At 40.2% G+C, this 20,498-nt stretch overlaps 1 non-coding gene and 1 pseudogene across 1 annotated transcript; both read right to left on the reverse strand.

Annotated features, from left to right (window-relative positions):
- The window catches only part of LOC118631476, a 50,836-nt pseudogene extending 31,830 nt beyond the window's left edge, over positions 1-19,006 (reverse strand).
- A 184-nt stretch (positions 19,007-19,190) lies between these two features.
- LOC118631971 lies at positions 19,191-19,294 on the reverse strand. The gene has a single exon (XR_004959953.1). It is a non-coding gene; the product is annotated as a U6 spliceosomal RNA (small nuclear RNA).
- Positions 19,295-20,498: the final 1,204 nt, after the last annotated feature.

A 20,498-nucleotide genomic window follows, 5' to 3' on the forward strand; every position in this document is an offset into this window, starting at 1 on the left:
TACCCTGCCCCACCTTTCCTGTGGCCGTCCCCACACTGTTGTCTATGTCTATGGGTCATACATCAATGTCTTTGGCTAATCCCTTCGCCTTCTTAAGAGCTAAGATAGTATGTGGCATGTCATAGAGGCTTTTTTTACTTTAAAGTCTAACGATACCTTATATCTTTCTTTTCTTACCTTCCTGTCTATCTGCCTGCTTCCTGTTTTTTAATATATATTTCTAAAATATGTTTTTATATTGATTTTTTTTTTGAGAGAGAGAGAGAAATATCGATGTGAGAAACATTATCGGCTGCCTCCTGCACGCCCCCTATTGGGGATCGAACCCACAACGCGGACATGTGTCCTGACTGGGGACCAAACTGGGACCTCTCAGTCCATGGAACTCTGCTCAATGCACTGAGCCACACCAGCTGGGCTTTTATTTTTTTAACCAGAAAAATGACATGCATTATCTCTGTCTTTGAGTTGCTATAATTCGCTTGGGGAAAGTGGCAAACAAATTGACATTTACATTATCTTGTAAAAATGTAACCAGGGAAGACTAAAGAAGTCACTCTTAAATCAAACAGGAATATGATGAAAAGCTCCCTGGAAAACATAAAATTTAAGGAGAGGTACTTCATATAAAGCTCATAATTCTAACTGATATATTTAAAGTTCCCTCTAATCAATTATAACCTTACTTTATCTCTGTTCCTTTGGACTTACAATACTACATGCAAATAAGGCAGAGTTGGTCCCTGTCTTCCGCCATCAACCCCTCCCCTCAATGCCAACTGGTTCAACATACCCATTCTCCCCCATCACGAATGCAATCTGTTGTTTTAGGAGCGCTGACTCCCACTTTACACTCATCTCTTGGAACTCAGTTCAAGATTTGTGCCTTTCATGAAACCAAAATAAACTCCTATTAGTTGTGCCTGAAAAAACACAGAATTCTCACAGCATGTGGGAGAAGGTTATGGCCTCATTCTGCAAAATATCCTCTTCTCTGACCACAATTACAGAAACACTAGATTGCCTACTAGTATAAGATATTGTGCTTTGGACCAGGGCTGCAGAGATATTTAAGGTATGGTCACTGCCAAGAGAAGGGCATTGTAAAACTAATCCAGGGATAGTGGGGTGGTGTATTAAATCATCATGGTCTTACAGCTGAATTTTCTTAATCTCAGAAACTCAGAAGAGCTTCCCAACTAGGACAAAATAGGAGGAGGTTGAGAAGAGGCCACTCAGGGAGGAGACTGAAGAAAGTTGGAGAATGGAAGACTGTCCTTCAACTATAATACAAGAGGCTCCATGAGAAGGTGTTGATTGACAAGCAAGTCCACTCAATGAGCTTTGCCTTTGGAAGCCACTCTGTGGGATGCTGAGATTTCTGATTATGCTTGGCAACACTGTTGCTATTGGAAATGGTAGTTAGCATTATGTCAGTAGACTTCACTATAATTAAAATCAATCAAAGCATTCAGGGGATTTTGAGAACCTTACCGTCTTGGCATGAGATCAATGCAATGGAGATAAGGCATTTTGGTTGACAGCAAAGCCATACTCCTGGAAATATCACTCACAAATTCAGGATTTTTGGCACTGGAAACAAAAGTACTTAAATATATTGCTGAGGGCAATTTCCGTAAACTGGATCTGAGCTGCCAAAATATTACTGAGGGCCAAAGGGTGGGTAAGTTAGGTAAGCCATTAAAGATTAAGTTGGCAAAGGGAAGTTTAAAAAGTTAGCTACAGAAACCTTTTTTTTTTTTTTTAAATCCTCTCCTGGGGATATTTTTCCATTTATTTTCAGATAGAGTGGGAGGGGGTGGGGGGGAGAGAGAGAGAGAGAAACACCGATGTGAGAGCAACTCATCAATTGGTTGCCTCCTGCATGACCCCTACCAGGGCAGGGGATCAAACTTGCAAACCAGGTACATGCCCTTGACCCAAATCGAACCCACGACCCTTTGGTCCACTGCCCGACACTCTAATCACTGAGCCAAACCCGACTGAGCTACAGAAATCTTTTGTGTTCTGGAGGATCACACTTGTCCACAAAGAGAAATACATTTAATTTTATAATAAATACTTACACTCATTAGCTATTGTTGTATAACAAATTACCACAAACGTAGAGAATTAGAACAATACGCATTTATTATCCCAAAGTTTCTGTGGGTCAGGAGTCTGGGCACAGCTTATCTGGGTCTCTGAAGGACTATAATCAGGTGTTACCTGAGCTGCGTTCTCAGTTGCAGAAAGGATTGGGGAAGAATCTATTTCCAAGCGCACATAAGTTTCAGGCAGAATTTATTTCCTTATTGTAGGACTGATGGCCTCAGCCTCTCTCTGGCTGTCAACTGGAGGCTGTCCTCAGTTCCTAAAGGCTGCCTACAGTTCCTTGACATGCGATCCCCCCAACATGTCCTTTTAATTTGTCATGCTAGTACAGTCTCTAGACAGTACCAAGGACAGTCTCTAGAGCCAGCTGGCTAGCAAGGTAGAGTCTCATATGTTTTAACGTAGTCATGAGAAGGATGTCAGATTCCTCCCCTTTGCCATATTTTATTGATTAGTAGCAAATCACAGGTCCTTCCCACACTCGAGGAGAGGACATTGCATAAAGCTGTGACTACCACGAGCCAGGGATCTTGAGTACGAACTTAGATGTGTCTGCTACTACAAGGAATAAACAGTTCAGAGTTGAGTGTGGATACACTGAGCTCTAAACTCAAGAGTCATGATGTCTCTGCACCTTCCCTCTCTGGACGACTGCCCCGGCTTCCTAACTGGTCTCTCAGCCACTCGTGGTGTTCCTAGAAATCATCCTCCAGAGAATGAGTTTTATTTAAAATCTAATTTTTAACATTTACACACCTGCTGCCTCCCCATCTTGCCCCCAAATTTTCTTCAGGGTAATTCTAGAGTTTTTAGATGGAACTTCCAGCCACTTTAGCTCTGCCCCGATCACATCTCTTGTATTTCCCTGCATACAGGCTTCGATTTCTCTCCTTAGCCTTTGCATATGGTACCCACTCTCCCTCAGATAACTTCCTCACCTCCCCTGGCACTTCCTTCATCTGGAAAATCCTAACTTGTCCTAACTGTAGACCATTTCTGGCTTCACCTCCAATAAGACGGATTCTCTATTATTTCTTTGCAAAGTTTCTCAAATCCTTCCATACTTTCACATATCTCAACAACTTAGCACTAACACAATACATTACATTGATCATTTGTTTTTCTGTCTCCTCCACTTAGCTCTGGACTGATTCATGGAAGGATTCTGTTTTGGTTATGTTCAAGTTTCTGAAAGTTAACATTACACAATGTCATTTGAATAAAGTAACAAAACAGTTCTGATCAATAAATATATAATGTCAATCTTCGCTTTGAGATTTTTTACTTGACTAAGCATTCTTCCTTAGATATCAATGTCTTACAAGTTTAGTAATAGTAACAGAATTTTACCTATTGTTTTGAAAAAAAAAAGTAAAGTTTATCAACATTAAATTTTGAGATGTAAGTTGCAAATATCCCCCCTTAAATTATCTATCATTGAATTTTGCCTATTGTGGATTTGGCAATAGTTTTTAAAATAAATTTTTAGAAAGGTAAATATTTTAGTTTGAGTGTTTCCGTGATTTTATCTTCTCTGCTTGACATAGTAAATTAAACTGTTCATGTACTAAATGAAGAGGAAAATTTACTTATTTTTTGGTTAACACTGATGCAATAATCAGAATAGTCACATAAGATCTAGTTTAAATAAACATATCTCACACACATCAGCTACTCAATAACTATTAGTTGCGTCCCACTATGCTTTCCACTGTCTCACACACAATACCCACACCTACAAACTCATACAAATGTAGAATCACGTTCACATATTCCTAATTCAGAAACGGAACCTGTTTATGGGCTCTCTGGAACTATACTTTTGTTTTTCAACATGTTTAACTTAAGCCTAAAATGACTTGTCATGTCTCACCATTCATTCAGTGGGTTGGGTTTGCTGAGTGGTTGCTCAGCTGGGGTCGCACAGGTGACTGACTGCAGTCGTCTGGTGGTTTCCTGGGGTCGGATGGTCTAGGAAGGCTCCGCTGACATGTCTGGTGATTGGTGTTAACTGTGGTCTGGCCTCTCTTCCCACGTGGCCTCAGTGTGCCCAGAATGCAAGTGCAGAAACTGCAAGTCCTTGTGAGAAGTTGTACAAAATTATTTCCACTGTGTTTGACTGGCCAAAGCATATTATAAGGCCCAGCCCAAGTCAAGGGTTGGGAAAATGACTTTTTGTGGGAAGGAACTGCAAAGAACTTGAGGCCAGTCTTAACCCACCAAGTCTGGTAGCTGGATTTAAGACCCAGCCTTACAGAGATTTCATTCAGTCTTTGAATATGTATCAGAATATACGAGGACCCTAAATGCAGCCCTGAGCCAAGGAAACACTTTAAAAAGAGAATATTCTCCTGTTCATTAATCATTATAAAAATATTTTGTCGTGTTAGGTACACCCCACACACATGGGAAATCTCCTTAGCTTTTGCATCCTACCAACCTGGTTTCCTTTTAAACTCCTAACTTTGCTTTATGTCTAGATATGTGTATGTTCATATACATAAAAATATATAAACATATGTATTATTTACATATAAGCATGCTGTTATTCGCAAAACATATATAAATATATTTCCACGATGAAAAATATTTTCAAGTTTCAATCCAACTCCTTTATTGTGATTACATAAGAGAGGAAAGTAATTTATATAAATGTAGCCTGAAAGCCTTTCAAAAATTCCCAGTGGCACACTTTTTGGCATCTCCTGTCGTTAGCTGATATGTTATGTGTAATAAAGACCACACAGGATTTCTCTCTATATCTTTTTTAAAATTTACAAAAAAAAAATAACTAAACAAAAGAACATTTGGAACTTTTTTGCAAACTTCAGCAAACTTTCTAGTTTCAACTGTCCTGGCCCTATATCTGTCTTCTTCAACTTCCTGGTTTCCCCAAGTGCCACCTCAAAATACTTTATTCTGCATATACTTTCCTTAAAAGTCAGGAAAGTAATCCTGTTAGGCTACAGAGTATCATAATTCACCATGAGTTATAGAATGATGTGAACAGGAGATTAACAAAGAATAGAGGTTATTTTTTTATGATCAGTCATAAGGATTAAAGAAGCATTAACCAAGAGATTTTTTAAAGACTACTAGGAGAATCAAAGCAATGAATTATGAGTTGTATATATCACAGACTACATGTATCAGTATATCACAGTTCATTATGTGGATTCCTTCCGTTTCTAGGCCTGCAGTTGGCAACCTATGATCCGTGCTCTGAATCCAGACCACCCTCTACTTTGGTAAATAAAGTTTTATTGTAACACATTCATCCACTAGGGAGTTTGCTCTGCAGTAGCAGGATCGGGGTCATAACAGAAGCCAACCTCAAACATTTACTACTTGCCTCTTTACAGAAAAGTTACCCCAGGATTTGATGTCCTCTGGCTAGGTCACTTAGAAGAAAAAGTAGCAAATGAATACAGGAGACATTTGTGGTTTACTGGGAAGAATCTTTTTTATCAGAATATTGTCAAAAATTTTGGGTTTGAATTTTGGTTGGCTATTTGCTAGCTGTACAACTCTGGACAAGCTATTTATCCTTGGGTTCTTCTGCTCCAAAGTCCCTGCTACCTTTATTTCTGACCTTACAATAAAAGATGATAAACATTCTTTTTAAAAAATTAATTAATTAATTTTTGACAGATCTCCTCTCGCTCCCCCCCCCCATTGACACCCTTCTCCCGGTTCCCGTCCCCCCCCCCCAGTATTTTTGTCCATGTCCAGTGGTTATGCACATACATTCTTTGGTTTATTGCTTCCTGCCATCCCACCCCCTCTCCCTCTGAGGTTTCCATGTCTCTGGGTCTATTTTGTTCATCAGCTTATTTTGTTCATTATATTCCACAAATACGTGAGATCATATGGTATTTGTCTTTCTTTGATTGACTTATTTCGCTCAGCATAATACTCTCCAAGTCCCTCCATGTCATCTCAAAGGGTACGAGATCTTTCTTCCTTACCGCTGCATAGTACTCCATTGTGTATATGTACCACTGCTTTTTTATCCATTCATCTCCTGATGGACACTTGGGCTGTTTCCAGATCTTAGCTATTATAAATAGTGCTACTATGAACATAGGGGTACATATATTCTTTCTGATTGGTGTTTCAGGCTTCTTAGGGTATATTCCTAGAAGCGGGATCACTAGGTCTAATTTTTTGAGGCAACACCATACTATTTTCCATAGTGGCTGCACCAGTCTGCATTCCCACCAGCAGTGTACTAGAGTCCCCTTTTCTCCACACCCTCACCAACACTTGTTGTCTGATGATTTGTTGATGGTGGCCATTCTGACAGGTGTGAGGTGATACTTCATAGTCATTTTAATTTGCAGATGATAAACATTCTTGAACATTTTTGTGAACTATAATAATGCAGTACACATGTGAATTACTATTAACTATAGTATTTATTTAGTACCATTGATCAAAATATTTGTATTTTTTTAGTCTCCTTTAAGCTTTGTAAAATTGCGATGTTTTCCTGACATAAGGTATGGCTGTTAGAACTTGCATTGTTCAATGAAATAAACATCAAAGTAATCTGTGTAACTTCGCAGGAAGAGCCATTTGGAAGGATCTTGGAACATAGCTAAAAACTAAGAAAATCCAAATTAGGTGTCTCATGAATTATAATGTATCAATATCAATATTGGTTCATTAGTTATGACAAATATACTATAATAATGTATAATGTTAACAATAGGAAATGCTGGGTGTAGGATTTATGTGAATTCTGTTTTATGTTTGCAACTTTTCTGTAAATTGAAAACTATCCTAAAATAAAAAAGTTATTTTTTAATATCTTCACAAAAATTCCTATACACATTCTCAACAATCAGGGCTTTCAAGGTCTCGTCAAGGCTTAGAACAAAATGTTTCCTTTTCTGTCCTATTAATTCAATAACACATGAATTCATTGAAAAACTGTCATGGAGTAGTGGCCTTTTAAAAGACCACACGTCGAACACCATTCGAGATATGGGAGATACGCTGGTGAATGTCTCGGACATCAATCCCATTTTACATTTTCTCTTTAATAAAAAAAAATACTTGAATCATTCTAAATTGGACTTGTTTTCCTTCCACCATAATTACATGAATTATTTAAAGAGTAAAATCCTCAGTTTTCGAAGGGTATACTGACTGAGTTCAGTCATCTCTGTAAGAGATGTATTTTTTAGATTTTCTTCCTGCCAAAAGGTACAGAGATAAACCTTAACTGGCCATCTTGGCTCGGAAGCAGAACACAGAGGTCAGTGGTAAGAGATGAGGATGTGTCCAGCCGGTGTGGCTCAGTGGGTGAGCGTCGACCCATGCACCAAGAGGTCGCCGGTTTGATTCCCGGTCAGGGCACATGCCCAGGTTATGGGCCTGATCCCCAGTGGGGGCATGCAGGAGGCGGCCAATTGATGTTCTCTCTCGTTGATGTTTCCATCTCTCTCTCTAAAATCCATAAAGGAAAAAAAAGAGATGAGGATATAATGCAGAAGGAGGGAGAGCGCACTGTGCAGCAGGCATACCTCAGTGAACTTCCCTGACAATAAGCGACTTTATGAATTCTAAACAAAGAGCCCAGAGTGACTAAAGACAGAGAATGAGAACTGAACTTTGAATGATTGCAAATTAAGGGATTGAGTATTTTTCTGTAATCCTTTAGCATGTGCTCTCATACATGAAAATAGCTAATGCAATACAAAAACATTCTAAACAAAAGTAGCAGGATGTGCATAGAGAAGACAACAGGGTTTCAGTTCTTAGTGCTGAGCTATTGGAAACTGTTACTTCTATATGTTATTTATCCTTTGTTTTGTGACTACACACATTTAACCCTATCAGTAAACTGTAAAATCCTCAGTCTCTAGTGTGAAGTTCAATCAGTCTAAAGTAAAAAAATCTCTTCCTGAAATATTCTCTATATATGCAGGATAGTTGAAACGTCTGACAATTTCTTTCGAAGCTGTCATTTAGGTTTGCTGGATAATGTACTGTGTTGTTTTCTACTACACATTCTCACAATAGCACTGAGAGTTTCGAATTACTACTATTCCCACTTACAAATGAGGAACCCAGTTCATATAAGGGAAATAAACCGACAAATAAAATATGGCAAATTAGCATTGGTGTACAGATTCAAACCTATCTTTCTAACAGGTACAATCAAGATTGTGATGATCAGAGTCGGCAAAACGATCTCCTATGGAATGCTATTTCAGCCCTAATTATTTCTGCCTGGTATAATAAAGATAAAATACATATGTTGTCACCAGTGAAATGAATCATGATGAACTATTGAGAAACAGAGAGGGGAGCCTGATTCTTCCAGGGGGTTTCTCGTTAAGCATTAATGTCTCGAACCTGGAATGCACCGAGTGCGGTGGAATGACAGAACCAAAAAGACTTCCTCAAGAGACAGCAAATACAATTGACTTAGCAGAATGATGTTTAATCATCCAGCAGGAGATACATATATTTGTTCAATCTTATTTTCCCAGTCTGCTGTTATATTATCCTTTCTCATCTACAGCTTACTGAATTTTTGATATTTTATATTAAAATATAGCAAACGTTAAAAATTATATGAAACACATTTGAACAGTTAAGTAATGATTTTAAAAAATAAAACAAAACACAAACACACACCTGGTAGCCCCTACCCAACCAATAGTTGTAGCCATCAAGTGATCTCGACCCATCTCTTCTCCTCCCTGCAGGGGCAAGCCCTAATCCTGATTTTGTTTCAACCAATTCCTTACTTCTCTCTAGTTGTACCTCCTAAGTATGCATTTGTATTTAATAAATTATGTAGTTCAGGATAATATTTTCACCTTTTAAAGTAGCTAGGATAATTACATCTGCTTATTTTATCCATGATTATACAGTTGAGATTCATCCCCGTTGATAGTGGAAGTATTCTTGTTTCCTCTGGTTACTATTTCATCTCATGAATACTCCAGAGTTTATTCACTCAGTTGCTGGACTGAGCCTTCAGGGTCTTTCCCAAAATGTTACTCACTGGCACCGTTGCTGGGACTCTCCTGGTGCTGCCTCTAGGACCCGAGCACCTAGGCACATTTATGCACGATATGCTCCAAAGAGAGAAACTGCCGAGTGTCCGAACATGAACGCATTGAAATTTACTAGATAATTCAATCCCCCCTGCAAAAGGATTTGTACCGTTTTATACTTCCACTAGCAGTGGATAAAAGTTCACACTGTGGCACATTCTCATCAACATTTTACATAATCCAGCTGCATGATTTTACCAAACCAGTCTGTGCAAAACACCGGATTAGCAATTCCATTTGTATTTCTCCTGTAATGCAATGGAGCGACATTCCATATGTTTATGACCATTTGTGTTTCTACTTCTGAGAAATGCCCATCTGTGTCTTTTCTCTCTTTATAATATTTTTGTTTCTGTCTCTTTTATAAATAGGGATTCTTTATATATTCTAGATCTAAAGTGTGTTAAAAAGATCTTCCTTTATGCAGCTTGTCATTCTCTTTGAGGTATCGTTTCATGATTAAGAGTTTGTGTCTTTTATTTTAATGTTGTTTAATTTCTCAGTATTTTCCCACATGTTTCAGATTTTTTATGTCCATTTTAATTCCTTTAAATGGCACTTCAGGGGGGTCGTTTCTGGCCTGTTGAACTGTGTTCCTCTATCATGTAGGTGGTATTTATACCACGGGAACCAACTTCAACTCAATCTTCAAGTTTCAATCCTTCTTAAAAGTTGCTCTGGCCTTCACTTTCCTGTCTGAACTTTCTTGGTAAGATATTAACATAATGAATTAGAAATTATTCTAAATACTCCTCAAGTCTAAATTAAGAAGCACTGCCTATTGTCTTAAATATCAAGCTCTTTCCACCAACTTGAACTCACATGCGGCATAATTCCTGAAAGGTCAGGAATGGTAGTGTCCTCTCTTTGTTGACTGATCGTAGTCTGACATTATACCCATCAAGCTCTGTGAGTTCCCTCACCTTGGGTGTGGAGAAATACTTTATTGAGAGAAAGAGAGAGAGAGAGAAAATTGATTTTCTTTTTAATTCTACATAGGGATACATTTCTTTTTGTAGCCAGAACTACATCAGATGCAATCAATTGCTCTGATTTTTGAAGACACTTAAGTGATTTGTCTATCTTAGAAATGGTGCAATTATTATGATACTTTTAGGTTTCTATTCAGCCATGCAATGTGGCTCTTGGCCCAGGCTTGCTCTTAACCACCAAACCTCCCACCAAACAGTTAATGCACAGAGATATTTGCAATCCTCATAAAATATACAGATAATCTTCTAAATATTGTCTTTTTGTTATGAAGTGAGAAGTAGTATTGCAGAGAAATCTTCGGATTGAAATTTAGGACATGTGTATTCTAACCTTAGCTCCACGTTAGAATCACTCGCTGTGCCTCAGCTTCCTCGTCCACCAAATGAGGGAATTGAGTTAACGATTTCAAAGTCTCTTTGTTGTTGTTGTTTTTATTTAAATATTTATGTGCTGTTTTAGCACTGTTTCTGGAAGGAACAATCCCACTTTTCCTATTGGTCAGTCAGTATAAGTCCTTCTGATTGATTATGCCGATTTATTGCTGGAGGAGGGGCAGCAAAGCCCCTAAAACCCCTGGTATTTTCAGATAAAATTGGAAGCCCTTGACCAGGTTGACTAAATAAAACTGAACATGATATCTTACTAGACACTGACCTCGTTTACCACTGTGGAAGGAAACAACCTTAATTCTGTCTAACTACTTCCCAGCCATGTTTTCATTGCCAGTGTGTGAGCCCAGATAAAACTTACAGAACTATTTCAACGTAGGTCTTGACGACAAAGCGGCACCCCAAATTTTAGATTCATTGTCAGGAAAGAAATTAGTTTGATTAAAATATGTTTGAATTTAGACCTTTTCAATAAATATTTTTATTTTTTTCCTCCCGCACAGGTATATACACTAAATTCTCAAGTATAAGACTGACAGCTAATTCTAAGTTCTTTCTTCTACCTGGACAGTACAATGTGAGTTAACGTAAGTGCTTACTATGGAATAAGAACTTCCATAACTGCCCTAGTCATTCATCTAAATATTTTTATTGATTAATTTATGAGAGATGTGTCAGGCTAACTTGTCCCAGCTATTGTAACACTTAAACTCCACTGGGAAACAAAGGTAATAAAAGTGTTCCACAGGCCTTATTTGCTCAGTCTGGAGGTGTCTGAGAAATATAACTTCATTTTCAATAGCTTAATATTTGTTTCTAAGTCCCCATTCTCCTGGAGGAAAATCACCTCAGTCTTTCTGAAGATTTTCTGTCTCTGGGGTAATGCCGCTGATCGTGAGTCACTGTGGTGACACCACTATGGTCCTCGGCCCTGATCTGCGTGGCCCTAGGATCACCCTTGTCTGAGCCTCCTGGCTCTTGCAGGATCTAGAGTTTTCTCTGTTATTTCTGTGCCATGTTTGGGGCAAAGTGACCTTTCACTTGATTTCCTAGTGGCCGAGTCACCTGCACAATCATTGCCTCCCCTGGGTCTTTTCTGTCCGGAAGCGGTACCGACACCTCTTCCTCCCGATACTTTCTTTCCCCACGCAGGGTCTGAGCGGTGGGTAGGGTGGCTAATTTCTTCCTATTCTTAGAGAAAATTTTCTCACTTTCTGTTTCCAGCCAAGGCACCCATTCTCTGAAGAGATCATGTTTAAACCAAAGCTCTAAAAAGAGAAGGATCCGGTCAGTACAGGTTCAGAGAAAAACATTTTTGAGTGTGTTCAGCATGGCCTGGTTGTGTTTCCAATACTATTCTAAATCTAGTTCTTCAGTTATGTCTCCCTATAACCCCAGGAGATAAGTACTTCTGATTTCATTGACAAAAATTAAAGTTCATATGGATAGGTAATGCTAAAAGCCCTCAACTAATATATATATATATATAAATAAGTTTAATTATGGTACCTCCTAAGACTGAAAAGAAAAATATACAGGATAGGATATTCCAGGGTACCTGAGCTTGGAGGAGAGGAAGAGATGCCCTGAGAAACTGATGTATATGTGAGTCCTAAAGAATTTTTTTTTAAAAAAGCAGCTAAATAAAATGTTGAAAGAAAAGCTTCAGGTTAAGATGATATTGGGTGTGAAAACCCTTATATGATTAAAAAAAAAAAAAAAAAAAAGGTGACACTTTTGATGAGCCAAATGAATACTAGAATTATAACACTGAGCATACATGTGAGGTCTAAATTCAAAAGGGTTATGAAATAAACTATGGAAGAAGGGATCATCTGAGTCATTGGCAGCAGTGGAAACAATGTATTCCTTGGCAATTGCATCTGGGAATCTCCAACCTCCTTACTGTAAAGTAGCTCATGTAATCTGAGCATTCAGTTTGGCACCTATGAGTTAACCTTATTGCTTAGAAGGGGATGCCCTGCAGTGAACCTTAACATTAGTTTTGGAAGAACTCCCCAGCTCTCTAGTCCAAGTTTTAATGTCTAACTTAGTTGGGGTTCTTGGTAAAATGCAGACCCTCATTTAGTAGATCTGGGTTAAGTACTGAGATTCTGCATATCTAACAAGCTCCCAGAGGATGTCAACATGGCCGGTCTGTGGACAACCAGCCAAAATATCATTTTAGTGAGCTGTAACACCTGTAAGTAAACTTGAGATTGAAGTGATATTTTGACTGCAAAAGTCTTGTGAACCAAGATAGCAGGTCTCATTATGGACATTAAATAAATCACAGATAGAGCTCAAGAGTTCTAAAGCTGATAGGGACCTTACAGATTGCTGAATAGATTAACCAAAATGAATAAGGATGGCCCTAGCTAGTCAGTAACAAGTCATGGCTGTGCAATGTCTTTGAGTTCTAGATGTCCCTAGTGATTCAAGAAGGCCAAATACCTTGAAAAGGGATTATCAAATTGTATGAGGACAAAAGGACTCATGGCAGCCATGACAGTCCTTATTATAAATAATAATAATAAATGATTTTATTATTATAAATGTAGAATCTTTACAGTAATATGTTTACAACATTATTGCATATTCCACTCTGATTATAGACCTCAGCATATCACTTTTTATGATAAAGATCTCACTTAAGAGGAAATATGACATAGCTCCTTTCCTGTTTTGGCAAGCCACCCATACTGCTCGATATTAGAGAAGGAAATTTAAAATGAGATAACAAGTCTCCACCTGGTCGTGCCTATCTGTCAGATTCTTTCTCATATACTCCCTTTGTATTGCGTAGAGTATAACACAGCCTCAAGCTCTCTATCACTCTGCCCCTTAATTAGATGGGAAAATTGACTTGCACGTAAGAGAGAGTACAGATTTTACATGAAGGTGTGTTTGTGTGTGTGTGTATGTGTACCTACATATCTATATCTACATATAGAACTATATAAAACATTTTTTAGAGAAGACTCTGGAATCTGAATTAGATCACAATAAATCAAGGTGACTGGGAGACTTTTCAGGGCTGGCTTAGGGAAAAGAGATTTTTCTGAGGGACTTTTATAGGAGAGTCAGATATATGGCTGAGTCTGTTTTTCCTAGAGAGGGACTGAGGAAATAAACCCCTCACTATTCGAGTCTATTCAGAATGATCCTCAGCAGTGGTTACTTGAAAAAAATCTGATCTGAGGACTGTGATTTCAAAGTTCAGGAAAAGGAACTTGCCTCCTGATACTTCCTCTCCTGTTACTAATGCTAACCTTTCATCTCACATTAAGACACAAATTGCAAATGCCAACACCCCCGTTGATAGGTGACTTATTTTACTTCAAAGAATCAATTTAATTTAATATTTCTGAATTTATCAAGGAGTACAATGTGCCCGTTACTGCACCAGCTACCATGGAATAGGAGTCACTCAGACATGCTCTTAACCTTGGCTCTCCGAGAGCAAAGCTCAAGGCACGGTGAGAGCACTGGCCACACATTTGGGGGCAGGGTGCAAGCTCAGGCAATGTGCATTAAAAGTAAAAATAGAACTGAAGCAGGAAAAGATGAGAAGTAATTCACTGAGTTACTCTGCTGACCACTTCTTTATTCCGAGTCTCAAAGAGAAACCAGTGGATTCTAAGAAGATTGTTTTCCAGCACACAGTGCTTTCCCTGGAGGGGCGACACAGCAAACAGCCTGCCCGAGTGGCTCACAGAAGGAAGGGGCAGGAGAAATTGGTCTGCCTGGCTCCCTCCCATCTCCTGCTTCACATCGTTCACACAGGGTTTATACCTCACGGAGGTCTGATTCCTTCACATGTTCAGTTCATGTCATTCCATCCTTCATTGACCACTCAGATGCCATGTTCCCTAGTACGACTGTTCACCCAACTCCAAAGAAGAAGAGCACACAGCAGGAATAGAGCTCAGCCTGAGGCTGCAAATTAGACTCCATCCAGTGGATTCATGAAGCCCAGTTACGGTGCTGAACCAAGGGGCAGGGGTAACAGTCTGATCGGGGAGGCAGGTGAAATATTGGAAAAATGAAGCAAAAACTCCTTACTGTACCATGTCTCATGCTTTCCAAAACATCTGGCTGCTATACATTATGAAACATCTGTTCTATTTATCTAGCTATCTATGCATCTATCCATTTATTTATGCATTTATTCTGAGAGAATTAAGATACCTTCAGTCCTTCCCAAAGAGGAAAATCATAAAGCCAATCAGATACAGAACTTTCTTCAATATGTTAGCTAGTGGTCATGTCCTAGAGGCCTGAGGTGACAAGATGCTCCAAAGAGCTACAGAGTCTGCTGTGTATCTGTAGGAATAAGTGGGTCTAGGAATCAAGGTGTGGTTTAAGGGTCTAGAATCCAGTGACCCAAGGCTCTGTGAACACTGGCTAGGGGACGGCACCCAAGCTCTATGAACCTCACATCATTCATCATTGTATAAAATGGGGTTACAAGACCTAACTGGCCATGTGGCAGGGTTCCCACCGTCCACAGAAATAAAAGTATCTGAATACTTAAAAGCATTATAATATGTAAGAGACGAACTTGATTAAGTCAGCTTTGCTGGATTCCCCTCTCACGGACTCCCAGATGCCTCTTTGTCTAAGAGCCACCCATGACTTGTTCTATGAGCGCATTGCTCGGAATAAATGGGATTAACGCGATGTTATTGCTTATGTTCATAAATATCCATACTATGGAGGCCATACTACTTTGACGGGACAGGGGACTCACTCTCCTGACAAGGGAAGTCATTTTAGCCATCAACGTTCTGGATATAGGTAGAGTCCTCAAATAGGAAACTGGCTTTGAGATGCCAAGCTATTTATGGACCACAGGCAGGGAAACTGGGAAACACTGAGGCATTTAAATGTCCAGGAATGTGTTCCCTTGTCCTGGGGAACTAGGTTCCGCCATGTGGAAGATGACCAGGACCTGTGAAGTAGGGGTAGATCCAGACAGAAGACGACATGCTGGAGATGAAAGTAAAGGTGCGTATGCTCACAGCTCCTTGGCTTTTACTTTCTATAGTTACCATCCCTTTCGGTGCTGCCCTAAGAAAAACAAAGGGTTCGGTTACAATAACTGGTCCACAAGAACAGAAGACAAGCTGTGATAAAACAGACAAATTATAGAGATACACACATCTTCCCTGCTTCTGTTACTTCCAGGCTGATCTCTTAAAGCTGGGGTAAGCTTATTCTGTAAGGGGTTAAGTAGCCCTCAGTGTGGTATCTGGACGATAATCAGAATCAGGAGCCCTCTGAAAGTTCTTTCTTTTCCCTCTGAATAGAAAGACATCCCTCATGGCATCAACCTTAGCCTTTTACAAGAATTTATCTCATAAATGCAGTAAAGATATTTGTTTTGGGCCCTGGCCATTGACTAAAACATAATTACTTCACCGGATAAACCATTGTGTATTTGCCAGAAAGTCCTATAAAGGATGGCAGTCAAAGAGCCATGAAAGATGCTTCGTATTTTTTTCCTCTACATATAGCAGAGTTGGAAAGATATCTGTGGATGGATGCCTGAAAGCTATGTGAGGTTTGGTCAGGGCAGTCTGATGTCAAATTGGGAAATCATGATTCCACTTCACTAGGCACTTACATTTTTGAAATCCACAGAACACTTGTGTAATCTCACCCAAAGCCCACCACAGCATGCCGTGACTCCCATTTTTCCAGAGGAGCGAACCAAAGCTAAGGCTGACTTGTCGAAGTCATACAGCTCTTGCAGATAGAGCCAGACAAGAGCTCAATCAAGCCTTCTGATTCGGGAGCATACAATGTTCTCATTTGTAACTGCTCTTTCTGCAGTAGTGACCAGAAGGAGTAGGAGAGAGAAGACCAAAATCTGGGCAGCCACTTAATATAAGTCTTTCCCTAATGTTCCCTTAGAGATTAGCAAGGGGTACATGTTCCAAGCAATCTTTCCCCACTGAGTAGAAACTGTGACGCATATGAAAGAAAAGAGAGCAGCACAAAAGACCTAAAACAGAAATCCATGCACTGACCTTGAATCCAGAACCCCACCACACGTGGTTGAAACCCTTGCCTAGAGCAGATTAGAGATACCAGGTCATCGCATTCCCCTGTTTCTAGATCCCCATACCTAAAGCAGGGAGTGAGGAGATCTGGGAAATGGGCTGCTTCCAGATTCCTTTTTCAATGGGAAGAACACTGTACAAGTCTGTTTTGGATGAGCCAGGAGAGATCAAGGTGGGCAACTGAGAAAGGGACTGTGTTATTGTTCAGCCATAGCAAGTTCGGCTATTGACTGCCATCTGTAGGGACCCTGCTACAACCCAAGCCGTGCTGATGTGTTGACCTAGTGTGTGCCCACAAAGTTTTTCTGACACCTGGCGAGGATATGGGAAGCCTACCAGAGGAACAGGAGTCTGTTTGTGGATTAGGTTCGAGCCAGTGCCTGGCCACGCACTGTTCACAGAAAAGACCTAGATGCTAAGACTCTTTGAGGGCCCTTGGCTCTGGCTCAAAACCGAGCAGCAAAGGATGCAAACATCTGATGAGTAGTTGGAATAGAAAAACAACATTTGTCAGATCCAGCACCCAAAGAATCTCAGAACGACGTGCTGTGAACCAGATAGTTTCTAAACAGGTGCCGGCTCTCTCAGGGACTAGAGTCAATGACACCATGTCCCCCTTCCAAGTCCCTCACCTGTCTCTGGGAAGTGAATTCACCAAGTACATCAGTCTTGTTGAGTTGGGATTAACAAACTTGTGTTTTTATTTTAATTTCGTTTTAAAGAAAATCATACTTGAAACCTAGCATCAACAGTGTAGAAGGTAATAAATAACAACAGCCAGCAGCTTGCTTTTCAGCTGAAGAATGAGCGGCTCATAGGTGTGAGACTATTCATACAAGGTCTAGACCAGCGATTTTAAACCTTTTCATCTCCTGGGACATAAACTAATTACTAACATTCTGGGGCACACCAAACATATATATGTTTTGCTGATCTGACAAAAAAAATAGGTATAATTTTGATTCAATCACACTGGATGGCTATTGTGTTGGCTGTTGTCATTTCTCATTTGACAATCTAAGGGATAAGAGGTCTGTGCCCCTGACTAAAGAGTCAGGTATCGCATGTTTTGAAAATTCTTGCTGCATACCGCCGTGCTCTGGCACCCGGGTTGAAAATCCCTGGTTCAGACCATTAGTGGTAGAGATAATATCCAGTTACTTGTACAGGGTGTTTCTATGCACCAGGCGCCACAAAGCACTTCATAGGATGTTCTCTTAAACATTCATCACAATCCATTCACGTCTACAAATAAAGAATAGGAGCACCAGAGAAATAATTTGTCTAAATGCCAGTGAGTGGCAGTGATGGGTTTCAATCCCAAGACATGATCTGAGCCAGGCATCCTTGATTAAGTTTATGTTGTAAGTTAGAATTTCAGAGCATTCAATTTGCTGGCTCCTTTTCAAGGCAACAGAGCTGGAGAGCTGTGGACCCATAAGTGACTGGTCATGAAGTAGAAGTAATAATTAAAAGAGAGAGAGAGAGAGAGAGACAGCCCTGGCCAGTTTGGCTCAGCGGTTAGAGCGTCGGCCTGCGGTCCGGAGAGACCCGGGTTCAGTTCCTGCTAAGGGCACGTGCTTAGGTTGCAGTTTGTCCCCGGCCCTGGATGGTCGTGCGGGTGGCAGCCACTCGATGTGTCCCTTCACGTCGATGTTTCTCTCTCTCTCTCCCTTCCTCTCTCTCCCTCCCACTCTATCTGTACAAAAAATGGAAAAATATCCTCGGGTGAGGATAAAAAAAAAAAAAGAGAGAGAGAGAGACAGAGAAAAATCTCTCTCTCTCTCCCCCTCCCTTTCTAGGCATCCTAAGCTAGCTGGCCTGAATAATTATTACGTTAAAACAAAACAACAACAACAACAAAAAATAGGCATATTCCAGGTACTAGTATTACTTTTTTCAACCTGCTTTGATATTTTTCCTCACTTCATTTCATTGGAAGCTTTCTACTATTCATGTGAACCAAGATTAGAGTATCTTCCACATTAGCATTCCCTTATTTTAGCTCCTGGCTCATTCTTGGAAAGCACAGCCTATTTGTATAGCTCCTCCACTAAATAAACCTCCATGCATTTCCCTTTCCTCTGATCCAGTGCTCCTCTCCCAGGCTTGTTTAGGTCGCTTCATTATGGGCACTCACCCTCCTTCTCACCCTGGTCTTGCACTGGCCTGTGACCAGGAGAAGAGAACCAGCCTCTCCGAACCTTACCTTTCGAACTTACACATCTCACCTTCTGGTCTCTGAGTCTGTGCTTATTTGGTTCTTTCTCAAGACAGTAAGGTCTAGTTCTTTCCCTACTTCCTCTTCCATCATCCCTTCCAGGGAAAACTCCACACATCTATCAAACTGCAGCCCAAGTACCATCTTCCGCAGGCAGTATTTCCTGTCTCATGTTCCCAAGATAGGATTTGCTTTCTTCCCTCTGTGAATTCCCATAACACTTTATTTTCCCCCTGATTAGTTACCGCAACTCCAGTTCTCCAAGAAGTAGACTCTGAAGATTAGCATCAAGGAATTTTTTTTCCCATAATTTAGATTTCACTGGTTGAGAAATATGGAACGCTTCATTAATTTGCACATCATCCTTTGCATGGAGGCCATGTTAATCTTCCCTGTATCCTTCCAATTTTATTATATGTACTGCTGCAGCAAGCCCTGTGAGAAAGAATTTTATTGGGGAGTTCTCTGGGGATCAACAGATCTGGGGGAGTGAAGGAAGTGGGATTGTGCAAAGGGAAAGGGGCTTCCAGGCTCTCTCTACAAGGGCCATTGCCAACCACACAGGGCACTCTGCAGCTGTGATGGCCCTTCGAAATTGTTCTGAATTATTCCAAGAGGACCAGGGCTTTTACATTTCTCCCTCTACCAGCCATTGGCCAAGAGGACCTAGGGCAAGGACCAACACCCCTGGAAGGTAACGAGGATTTAGCTGTGAACTGTCAGCTGTCAGCACTCCAGGGGGAATGAGTCCTTCTCCCTGGAAAGGATGGAAGATAGGGTAGAAACGTGAACTGCACACCACGGTCTCCACTACATCAACATCTAAGGAATCCCGCATCTTCTGCTTTGTTGATAATGTTTTGACCTCCTGGAAGCTAGAAATTGTGTCCTAAAAATTTCATGAACTCCTTGCAGCTGTGACTATAGTCCATAGAGATGCTGGGTAAATAATTTGCTGAGATGAATTTATTTCACAGAACTTCCACCCCAAAGATATTAATGAGGTTCATCAGACACAGGTGATCTCTACTTTACAGAGGAGACAACTGAGGCAAGAGTGATCATTGATATTGGTCAATGGCACAATTAATTTAAAAGTCCTCCCCTCCCCCGACCCAATAACAAACCTAGGTCTCAGGATTCTCAGGCTAATTGTCTATTTTTTTTTCTTCAAATACTCAATTAACCAAATACAAATAGTAGCTCAGAAAGGGCTCCAGTCAGATCAAGAGTTAATAACCTCGCTCCCTAGATCTCTTCTGAAACATTCCTGCTTCTGGACCTCCCTGAGGTGCCTCAACTTGATAAGTTATTAGACTTCCTTTTGGCCCATATTCACATGAAAAGAGCCAGAACTTGCAACTGAGATTTAAAACAACTTTGGCCTATTGCCCAGGGCTCATACTGTGAAGAGAGCAGAAACTATCCTCGAAGAATCTTAAAAAAAAATAATAATAATAACCCACTACGAAGGAGATGACCTGAAGTATCATTCCTGAAGTCATTTTTAGGAGACTTGTCACAGTCATAAAAGCAGGTAAAGTCACAAAGAAACCATTTTTTAAGGCAACAAGGTCTCCTTCCCTCTCCCAACTCTGTCATCTGCCACACACATTCCCATAACCACACTCTACCC

The sequence above is a fragment of the Molossus molossus genome, unplaced genomic scaffold (genome assembly GCF_014108415.1).
Source record: "Molossus molossus isolate mMolMol1 unplaced genomic scaffold, mMolMol1.p scaffold_m16_p_16, whole genome shotgun sequence".
Classification (NCBI taxonomy): domain Eukaryota; kingdom Metazoa; phylum Chordata; class Mammalia; order Chiroptera; family Molossidae; genus Molossus; species Molossus molossus.